Below are 11,433 nucleotides of genomic sequence, written 5' to 3' on the forward strand. Positions count from 1 at the left end.
TTACAGGTCTGTGAGAGCCAGAACTCTTGCTTGTTTGTAGGTGACCAAATACTTATTTTCCCGAGGAATTTACCAATTAATTCTTTAAAAATCCTACAATGTGATTTTCTGGATTTTTTTTTCTCATTTTGTCTCTCATAGTTGAGGTATACCTATGATGAAAATTACAGGCCTCTCTCATCTTTTTAAGTGGGAGAACTTGCACAATTGGTGGCTGACTAAATACTTTTTTGCCCCACTGTATATATATATATATATATAGAATCACCAGCCACTTTATTAGGTATACCTATTCAACTGCTCGTTAATGCAAACATCTAATCAGCCAATCACATGGCAGCAACTCAATGTATTTAGACATGTAGACATGGTCACAATGACTTGCTGAAGCTCAAACTGAGCATCAGAATGGGAAAAAAAGGTGATTTAAGTGGCATTGAATGTGGCATTGGTTGTTGGTGCCAGATGGGCTGGTTTATTTCAGAAACTACTGATCTACAGGAATTTTCATTGCATAACCACCTCTAGAGTTTACAGAGAATGGTCCAAATAAACGAAATAGTGAGCGGCAGTTCTGTGGTTAAAAATGCATTGTTGATGCCAGAAGTCATAAGAGAATGGCCAGACTGGTTCAAGCTGATAGAAAGGCAATAGGAACTCAAATAACCAGTTGTTACAAGGTATGCAGAAGATCATCTCTGATATGCACAACACGTCAAACCTTTATGCAGATGGGCTACAGGACACTCCTGTCAGATAAGAACAGGAACCTGATGCTACAACCTGCATGGGCTCACTAAAATTGGACAATAGAAGATTGGAAAAAGTTGCCTGGTCTGATAAGTTTCAATTGCGATCGAATTTAAGTATGGTGTCATTCTGAACCGACCAAACATTATAATGACGAACATATCATACAACTAATTCCCAGCTGACCACCATCTGGGTTAGCGTAATGTTTCAGTAATGCAAGAGGAAAACATTGGGTGGAGTGAGGGCTTTAGTGGTAAAAGAGAGATTACATGAATGTTAAATTACCAAGGGAGTAGATAGAGGGCTGCCAGACTCGTGCCAGCTACCATGGACATAATAATGAAGATGGGTAAATTACTTTTCACTAGGGATATCACAATTAGAGCTGGGATATAAACCTGTAGAGGAGAAAGAGAAATGAAAAAGTGGAAACTATTTCAGGTAAAAAAATAAATATAAAAACTAAGGGCATGCTGATGGGCTGCATTTAATATTAACTTTACAAACAAATATAACTTGTAATTGTTATAGTATTCCTATTTCCTTTATATGCAGCCATAAATAATCTAATTAGAAACAAAGAGTGGTGTTCACCGATAGGCCGATGAATATGGTGGTCTTCTTGCCTTTTTTGACCAGTAGTGTCTGCCACATTGGGATGGATATTGTAGCTGATGTCTGCACAAAAAAAAGATGACTAAATATATAATTCTGTATAATTGAAAATTAATGGTATACATATTTAAAAAAATAATTTGTAACATAAATGTGAGACTGTTAAAAAATGTCAGTATGTTGTACTTTAATATAATATAATTATATAATTAAATTAATATAATGTAATGTGCTTTATGTCATAAAATATAAAAATTAAAATTACAAAAATTAAAAGTAAATTTTCAAAAATATATTTTTTTATATATACAGAAGGAATCTGTCTGCATAAGGTTATAAAAAGCTATTTTTACAGATCAGATCAGGTAGAAATAGCTCCTTGTTGCAGTACTTCTTACAATACACTTTGAAATAATGGATCCCTCACCAGTAATATAAGAACAAGATGCTGGAAATATGCTCCCATATTCGCTGCGTGAGTACAGAAAAGGGCAAAATTCCCCTGAGCCATCTGAAACAAATTTTAAATCCACTGTGTGACTAATGTCAAAACTATCATACACACCTGTGCATCTTTCTAGGCAATACAAACATGCTCTTTTGGTATTTTGATGTTTAACAACCATCAAAATACGTGCATAATTTAAACAGAAAAAATGGCTTACCTGGAAGGCTAGTGAAGCAAATAGGAAGCCAAATACAAGCCGCACATATGGAGTGTGTCCCACCACCATTTTCATTCCAGTTAGATAGGTGACATTTATGCGGTCCAGTTTACTCAGAGGGGCTGAAGTGAGAAGTAGACACATGCAAATCATTTTATTAATCTAGAAGTCAATGGGCCAAATATATTGCCTGGCCAAAAAAAGTTGCACAATCTAATATTTTGTTGGACGGCATTTAGCTTTAAAAAAAAAACGGCATTATTTTGACAACCTTATGAAATGTCACAAAGTTTTTTCTCTCAAGTGTTGCATTCGTTTTTGGCTGAGATCTTGTATTGACAATGGGAGTGCTCCCAACCGTCTGACTCTGAGGCAAACCACCAAAAAAGTCTTCCAAAATCCTAAAGACTTTGAATGGGATTATGGTCAGGACTCTGTGGTGGCCAATTCATGCTCAATGACCCCTTCTTTCACACTTTGAGCCTGTTAAATCTTGGCATTGATATCCTAGAATATGGATATGTCAAATATACCCAAAAAAGCATGTCTTAAAATATTTTGCGCCTGTGTCATAAGTAGATTACCCACACCTGATGAACATCGGCTCTGCTTATTTGCGACTACGCTAATTTGTGCTGCGCTTGGTATATTGCATTGGTCGATATGTAAATGAGATGTTGCATCTGTGTTCTTTAATTTGCGCGTTGTCAGTAAATCAGCTGCAGAAATTTCCACGCTGTTTTGGAATTGCACTCTCGCGCTAATTTGCCCTGTTTAGTAAATCTGGCCCTTAGACTCTTAAGTGTCTGCTTATTTAAATTCAAACAGCAACTTTTTTTACCCAGGCAGTTTATTTATTTACGTGTTTGAAAATTCCTGATGCACAATTAGCAAAGGCTGAAAGAACATGTGGTACACCAAACAACAGATGTTAGCATTTTAACCCATGTTAACTCATTTGGACCCACCCAACTGTTCCTTCACTCCAAGAAAAAGGACAAGGCAGCAAAGAAAGTACAGCATTCCCAATACTAATGCTCCAGTCAAATAGGCTCTTCTCTGTAGAACGACAAAATTAAAAGACGAATCACAATATATATTCAGCTAAACTTTTCTGGAATACTTTCCTAAGCTAAACAAATTCCACTATACTCATTAATAGGATGTTCTCTGTGCCTCACTGTATTTTGTAGAGTGTCAGATATGTCATCCAGTGATTCAGTGTGGTTCGCAGAAGGCCCTTCCGTGTCATTCTGCAAACTGCAGACGTGTGTCCTCTTGGCATGGTGCACCCCCACTATCTGACCCTGAATGGCAGCTCCCGCCAGTGTAGCGAACACTTCCATGCCCATTCCTGTATCGTGAGAGACAACAAAGTTCTTGACATTTCTCTTTTATATAAGAAACAGATCTCAGTTTATGTTATGTCCTATATGTCCAAGTTTCTGCTCTATACTTCACTATCTCTGGCTTAGAAATAATGGTAACACTTTACAATAAGGTTCATTAGTTAAACATTAGTTAATGTATAAACTAACATGAACTAACCATGCGCAATACATTTGTTACTGTATTTACTAATCTTCACTAACGTTAGTTAATAAAAATACAGATGTTCATTGTTAGTTCATGTTAGTTCACAGTGCATTAACTAATGTTAACAAGATTTTAATAATGTGTTAGTAAATGTTGAAATTAACATTAACAAAGATTAATAAACGCTGTATAAGTGCAGTTCATTATTAGTTCATGTTAACTCATGTAGTTAACTAATGAACCTTATTGTAAAGTGTTACCGAAATAATAATAAATAAAAAATTATAAATCTTTTTTTTTGCTGATGGATAACAGAGACCTATTGTTCTCTCTGTTTGTAAAACCTTCAAATGTCCTAGCTTTGTAACTTTTTTCAAACCTTTCAAACAAGACTTTGTCCAGCCAACATTCAAAGTTTTATTTTATTTATTTTTTTGGCTTTTCATTTTTTTGTTCTTTGTACATTTTTGTAAATTCATTCATTCAAAATTATTTTGGGCCTTTTTTAGATAATATACAGATCAGACAGGGCCTCTTGGGCCCAATCGAACTCAGGTTAGGATAGATGATGAATAGATAGGATAGGATAGATGAAGGGTGCAATTCTGATATTTTACACTTTTAATTGCAATCTTGCATCGGCGTGTATGGCTGGAATCTTTTCATTATTTCTTTTCAGTTGTCCTTTTTGAAACCAGCATGTATTTTTTTGTAAGCTGTTTCATCAAACTCTAACTTACGGTATCAGTGGTGATTCAAGACTGCTGACTTTGCAATAAAAACATAAAATCCTAGAACACAAGATACATGGCAATTCTTTCACCTAATCATCTATTTATGCTTGCGGCTATATTTTCTTACTGTAACCAGTGGCTGAATCACGATCCTTCTGATTCCCCCCCAGAAACATGTTTAGGGAAGAATATGGCACATGGTAGCACTGAACAAGATAGAGACAGGGAAAATTGCTTTAGAATCAGTTGTGAATCATATCACACTTTATATAAGCAAACAGCTGTCTGAAAACTACAGTGGTGAGTACTATATTTCATTTTGGAGTAAAGTTTGCTATCACCATGAGTTGGGCATCATAGTGTCACTGTAAATTTGTATACTGTATGCTGAATGTGCATTCTAATGTATTACTGAATATTCTGTTAAAAAATATATTTAATTTAAACATCCCCCAATGCAGGAAATGTCCTTAACAGCCGAAGATCTTTTCTTCTTATTCTAAATCTGTAAAACAGCAGTTAACACAGTGGGCAGATAATGGTAATAGTGGTCTTACACTCATGAAGGTGTCAAACAGACAGCACCATGTGAAGTACCAGCCGAAACTGAAGCCAGAGGACATGGTGTCCTGTGGGGTATACCAGAGCATAACGTATGACAGGACCCCAAGTGGCATTGTGAACACAATCCTACATAAAGAGCGAAGTTGAGCAAAGAGCAGACATGCGACACACAATTTTGCAGATTCTGCATTTTTAAAAAGAATCAATTTGAGTACAGTATATTATCGTTTATATGCTCAAAACTGGTCATATGAGCAGCAGCCTCTGGTCAAACTGTGAAATATCTAAAACAGAGTTGAGGAAGTGCTTTACACCCAGTCTGATGTAAACCAGTACATTCACCAAGGAATAAGTTTGCCAATTCTGGTCCGGCCACTCTTGCTCACGGCATATCCAATCAGAGGATCCGTAATAGCATCCCAAGCTCGACCAAGAAAAAGAATGATGGATGCAGAGAAAGCTCCCATCTATAACAGACATATGGACAGAGTAAAATTCATCTTAAAAACTCACTGTGCTCCATTTTTGTTACAGAACTTCTTTTGTAGTACGAAAATACAGTTACATATAAAATAATGAAGCTGTTAAAAGTACACAATGTATTAACTTTCACAGGACCTTTCACATGTTCATTTCACTTTCTGTCCTAACAGTTCAGCTAAATACTGTTGAATGTGGATTGCAAACATAACATGCAAATTCAGGAAGAGTTAAGGTGGACCACGATGGAGCCTCGTGCATTTTATAAATATATAATAATATAATATAAATGCTTAGCTGTTCTTAGTTTTTACAACCACAGATCACACAGTGATTGTGTTTCACAAACAGCCCACGATTAAATTGAATGCACAGGGTTTGATGCTACAACCTTCATTTACCAGCCCCATCGAAATAACCAATGCAAGCAAATAAGACCAAGAGAAAAACATATCAGGTATTATAAAAATGTTTTATTGTCTAATTTTTTGTATTGACTATCATATTCCTGCTTATATTTTAATGGAAAGAGAAGCTCAGTTAAGTGATTGCACAGCAGATTGCATTATATTAAGTTCAAAAGTGATCACAGAATATTACGTGACACATTTACGCAGTTAAAAAGCCAACAAATCATAATGCAAGTCATCTGTGCAATTGAGTGCAAATAACACTAATATTACAGTTGTGCATGGTGATTTCCTGAATCACTATCCAAATTAATGGGTGTGGTAGTGTTAAAAACCAAAAGTTTTTTCCCTAATATATACTTTCTTTAAAACTTAAGGTCAATGTATGTAACACAGCCTCTTTGCTCATACAGATTAAACATATTTTATGCATTGGGTATATCTTTAATGTGATACCAAGTTCGTGAAAGGCTGGTGTGAAACTGTAAGTAAAGTATTTTAGAAGTTCTGATCTATATGGTCACCACTGACAGTTGCTAAAGACCACAACTTCTATGCTTTCATACCTACCTTCACAACATCCAGTAAAAAGATTTGCATGAAAAAGCCCTTGGCGTTTGCAGTCATTTGATAAGGCATTCCTCCAACTGCATAGCACAGTTTTCTGGATAAAGGGATGCCTGGAATTTTCTGCACGTAAACATCAAATTCTCATGTCAACGATTTTGCAGTATTCTAACGAGAAATAAAGTATTAGTCTATTCTCAAATCCCAATTGTTTTACATTTGCAACATCTTTTAGAGTTTCCTCTATGCTGAAAAGCTGTAATTTACATAATCAAAACCTGCGGTTTATAAAGAGTTCTCTATAAAATGTCATACCGGTTGATTGTCGTCATTTTCCGTGGCACAGATGTTGTCGTCCGTTTGTTTGTCCAGTACACTGCTACCATTGCTGGCCATAGTTCAGTTATCGAAGAGTTGCCAGTTATAGTTTTCTACTGCCTCTTATACTTGTTGCAATGTGGGCGTGGCTGTTCCTCTGCGTTGGTCCGAAAGCATTTGAGGATACCCAGAAAATTTCGCAATATTAGTTAAACAAATGTATTATTTTTCTCTCTGGTAAATAACTGTAGTGAATAGTTGTCCGACTAACAATGGAAAGCCGAAAGCCCAGTCAAACAAACAGCCTATTCACTGCCAGTGGGGTTTTTTATGTAAGTTTCAAACACCTAATTCTAAATTCTTAGAAATTAACGAAGTACCGATTAGGTGATCAGATCCCCTCAACCAAATCTTATTTAATGAGGAAAAAAAGAATATATATATATATATATATATATATATATATATATAAAATGCTGTGGTCATCACTACTGACCATGCCAAAAGAGTTTAAAAGAAAAGTTTTTTTAACAGCTTAGTGCTTGTTTGACTCAGGAAACCAGTCTCAGGAAATCCTCATTTTAGAATGACTTACAAATTCCATATTAGTTTTTTTTTAATGCGTCATCAAATCTAGGCAGTGTCTACTGTTACCGGAGTGTAGCCTACTTCATGCCGTCGTCGAGGCTCCTTAATTCAGGCACATAGCCTAATTTCCATGACATTTCCCTTCATTCCAATAGTGAGGAAGCAGCAAAACGTACCAGAACCTGGATTCCCACACTTGCTTAAAAGTCTACAAGCGAAGCTGAGCTGAGCTGACAACAATCAGTCGATTGTTAAAGCAGAAGATGGTACGTGTCTCATGCTTTCAAATACGAAATCTTTCCATCAGGGGCTGGAGCAAGTCGCAGCAATGTCATCTTGCAGCGGCACTTCCAGCCATTCAGCTCCCACTGTTTCTATGCAACGTTTTATAAACGAGGCCCCAGGTGTCTTTTAGAAAAATGATTTATTACAATAAAATAGAAAGTATGGTCAAAGTATTTAGTGTATATTGATGTTAATACTTCGAACTTCTCAAAAGATCGAAATAAACGGTCTTTTATTACAATAAATGCTATCAAATCTTGTGTCATTCAAGATCAAAAACCCTTACATGGTTATTTTAACTGTTATGTGTCCTTTTTGTTTATTGTGTTTGTTCAAGCAATTATTCATTCTGTTATTATGGTAAGTTTTATATTTAGTAAACTCGCATATCTTAGGCTACTGTAGGATATGGCGACACACTGGCTAGAGTGGAGTGCAATTCACCCATTAGTAAAAACATAATTTAATTCATCCATACATGTCGTTCCAAACCAAAACTTTCTTCATGGAACACAAACTGCTGTACTTGTTTGAATTAGGACGTTACTCTCTAAACTATCTTGGGGGAAGTACATCTCTGCATCTGTCCTCTCATCGTTCTTCCTTTGTCAGTGCTCAGGTCTGCAGGCAGATGTTCCTCTAGCTGTGGTTGAGGAGATCCTCCTGAAAGGTGCGAGTCTGTTGTCTGGTGTGTCATGAGTGGAAGGAGCTGGTGGACAGTGCTGCACACTGGAGAGAGAGGATACAGCCACATAATTCTTCTAGACCACCAGGCGACTGGCTCCTGTTATCCAATGCGTTGTGATTGGCCGAATACCTCAAGCGTGTGACGGAAATGTTACGCCCCTTACCATACTGTGATGCCCTGTCCGGCTGGAGCGACGAGACAAAAACATTAAAACCCATTATAATCGAGGCATGTGTTGCATCCAGTGGGGACATAATTACGGATTATAATGACTTAAACTGTCTTTTTACACTTTGCGTTGCATAGCTCCGCGTAAACATAAAACCATGTCTGCATTTGTGATCGGAGAAATTACAAACAACAAGCACTACTCTACACTGCTTAAAACTCGCGTTTGAATCATCAGTGGCAAATTCTTTAAATATAAAAAACGTACTTACAGTCTGTGAGTCAGAACAGCCGGCATTGTAGTCTACTCTCCCAGGATCAGGAAACAGTCCTCCATAAAATGTGCTACACACATCTGAATATTTGGGTTGAACTGTTCTGGAACAGTGTTGTAAATACAACTTAACCACTGATTTCTAGTCATGTCCTCTTTTGGAAGACCAAACAAAGTAGTTTCGCTTTCACAACACACAGCATCAAACACGGCGGACTTGAGTGAGCAGCGGCCAGCGGCCTTGAGAACGGCGCGGCTGGTGGATTCGACGAAGCAGCGGCCGGTGGGTTTGCGGCAACCACATGTGACGACCCCGGCCTGGACTCCGCTTCGTCCACGGTGAAAGCCGATCCGGCGATCCACAGTGCGAAGTTGATGTATTTCCTCAGCGAGCAGCACGGATCAACTCTAGGCATGGCGAAGCGATATCGTCTTCTTTTGGAAGGCCAAACAAAGTAGTTTTGCTTTCACAACGAAACACGCAGCATCTTCACGACATGGCGGCGGCAGCAACAATACTACAGCGAGAATAAAAGTTACGCCTTCTTTCTTTGCGTGAACATCTGGGCGGCGTTATGCAAATCTTCCCACATCGTGACGTAGACATGTGGAGGCGTGTTAGAACAAGCCGTTTTAGGTAGGTGTGGTTGACTCTTAACTTTTATAAAGAATATCTCTTTGGAGATGAGACTTTAGTCTTTGCAACTTTACAGATCTTCTTTATGCACCAAGAGCTTGTAACACTCCAAAGAGAAAGGAAAAATTGATATCGCATCATATGACCCCTTTAACTAAGAATTGACGCAACTTGCTCAAGAATCCCAGAGCAGAAGGTGAGCCACATAATTAAGCTTACACAACCATGATAAGACAAGTGAGTACATACTATGTAAACAAGTGAACTTATGCATCAACCAGTGTTCTTATTAGATGAACTTCAAGGCTGGAATATTATACAGAATGGACATAACTGCTGGGATGCACATGAAAATAGATGTTAATTTCCGGACAACAGGGTCACCAAATGTTTTATGACATCTTATGTGTACGTTTGATATTTATATCCTTCAAGAAAGTTTTGAGCCCATTTAATTTCAGTCGATATTACAATATGAAAATAAATGAATCATCAAGCCAATCCACATATGAATCATCCATAAACCTTGTTCCTCAGGTTGTGTTTGAAGCAACAGCTGATTGATTTGAAGAAAGAAGGCTACAGCGCTGCTTTCATGGACCAACTGCAACCTCATCAAAATATCAGAGCATTCACTCAAACTCTCTTTTCATGCTGCAGTACCTTTTTTATGTCATTATTTTTTGTGAATGACCTGTCCACCTTGGTCACATTGTTCTTTTTGTTCATTTCACACTTATTGTTCATTTTATTGGACGAATCTGCATGTAATTTTATGCACAAGACAGAAATTGAATTTGTCATTAAGAACACAGTAGCCTAACCAGTGTTAGCTACAAATCATTTTCTCACATGAAAATACATTCACCCCATGTTGTAATTACTGTAATTATGAGATTCCAACTTGTAAAACATCCTTGTATGACTCATAATTACAACATGTAAACTGGGAATTTCTGAGAGCCACAAATTCGTTTAGGCACTATATGTTGATAGTTTTGCCGTACACGTAATTCAGTGTCTGAGTACATGAACAGCTCTGAATAGCATATTGCCATCTTGAAAGTACAGTAATTACATGAGGCGAACGCAGAAACAATTTGTAATAGGTTGATTTGACGTCTCTGCTGGTGCAGGTATACTGCACACTCAGATCAGTGTAGAGTTGCTTGATCAGAAGAAAAACCCTATCAGTATCTTTCAGCCTGAGAAAAAAAAAATTTCAACAGTGGAACAATGAGAGATGGTGTCAACTGTCAAGTGAGTAGAATAATACTGACAGTCCAGTTATTCCACTGTAATCAAACTAATAGTCAAATATTAACTGTCTCTGTTCTGCTTTATTTCAGATGACACATGTCTTTAAGGATTAAGGATCTGGGGTCGGATCTGAAATTATTAATGTGGAGAACTGATCTAACATTTTTGGTATGCAAGATGTCGGCAAAATCTAACATGCCTTACTGTCATTTATTCTATAGGCTATGGTGACATTTACACTAATGAGCCAAAATATTGTGATATATAGGTGAAGCCAAAATCGTTGAGGTAAAACAATCTGTTCTCGTAATCAACATGTTGAATGCAGGAGAAATGGGCAGGAATTAAGCTCTGAGCAACTTGAGCATAGGTCCAGATGCACAAAGTTTCTCATAAAAGAGAAATGTATCAAAAACCAAGAATTTGTGTTGCTTTGAAGGACTTCGAAACCAATCAGATGTGGTAAGTTGCTTAGTTCTTGGTTCTGGCCCAGCCATAACGTAATACAGATGTAGCAAGGGAAATGTATATAAATAATTACACTTAATTATTATTAAATACAATTATTTATATGAGCTGCCAGTAGTAACTGTAGCAGAATTAAATTGCCATCAACTAATCTGTTCGTCCAGCGAACATTTAGTGTAAATTCATATCAACTCTTAAGAAAATATATTTTCGTGGCCTCAGAAAACAACCTTCTTACAGTAGCCTAATAATGCATTAGAGCAGGGGTGGCGAACGTCGGTCCTGGAGAGCCGCAGCCCTGCAGAGTTTTGCTTCAACCCTAATCAAACACACCTGAACAAGTTAATCAAGGTCTGAACGGTTACTAGGAAGCTACAGGCAGGTGAGTTTTAATTAGGGTTAGAGCTGAACTCTGCAGGGCTG

At 37.3% G+C, this 11,433-nt stretch overlaps 1 pseudogene; it reads right to left on the reverse strand.

Annotated features, from left to right (window-relative positions):
- LOC107603151 (sodium-dependent lysophosphatidylcholine symporter 1-like) overlaps positions 1 to 6,888 on the reverse strand; it is a 13,662-nt pseudogene extending 6,774 nt beyond the window's left edge.
- Positions 6,889 to 11,433: the final 4,545 nt, after the last annotated feature.

The sequence above is a fragment of the Sinocyclocheilus grahami genome, unplaced genomic scaffold (genome assembly GCF_001515645.1).
Source record: "Sinocyclocheilus grahami isolate Dianchi unplaced genomic scaffold, SAMN03320097.WGS_v1.1 scaffold341.1, whole genome shotgun sequence".
Taxonomy (NCBI): domain Eukaryota; kingdom Metazoa; phylum Chordata; class Actinopteri; order Cypriniformes; family Cyprinidae; genus Sinocyclocheilus; species Sinocyclocheilus grahami.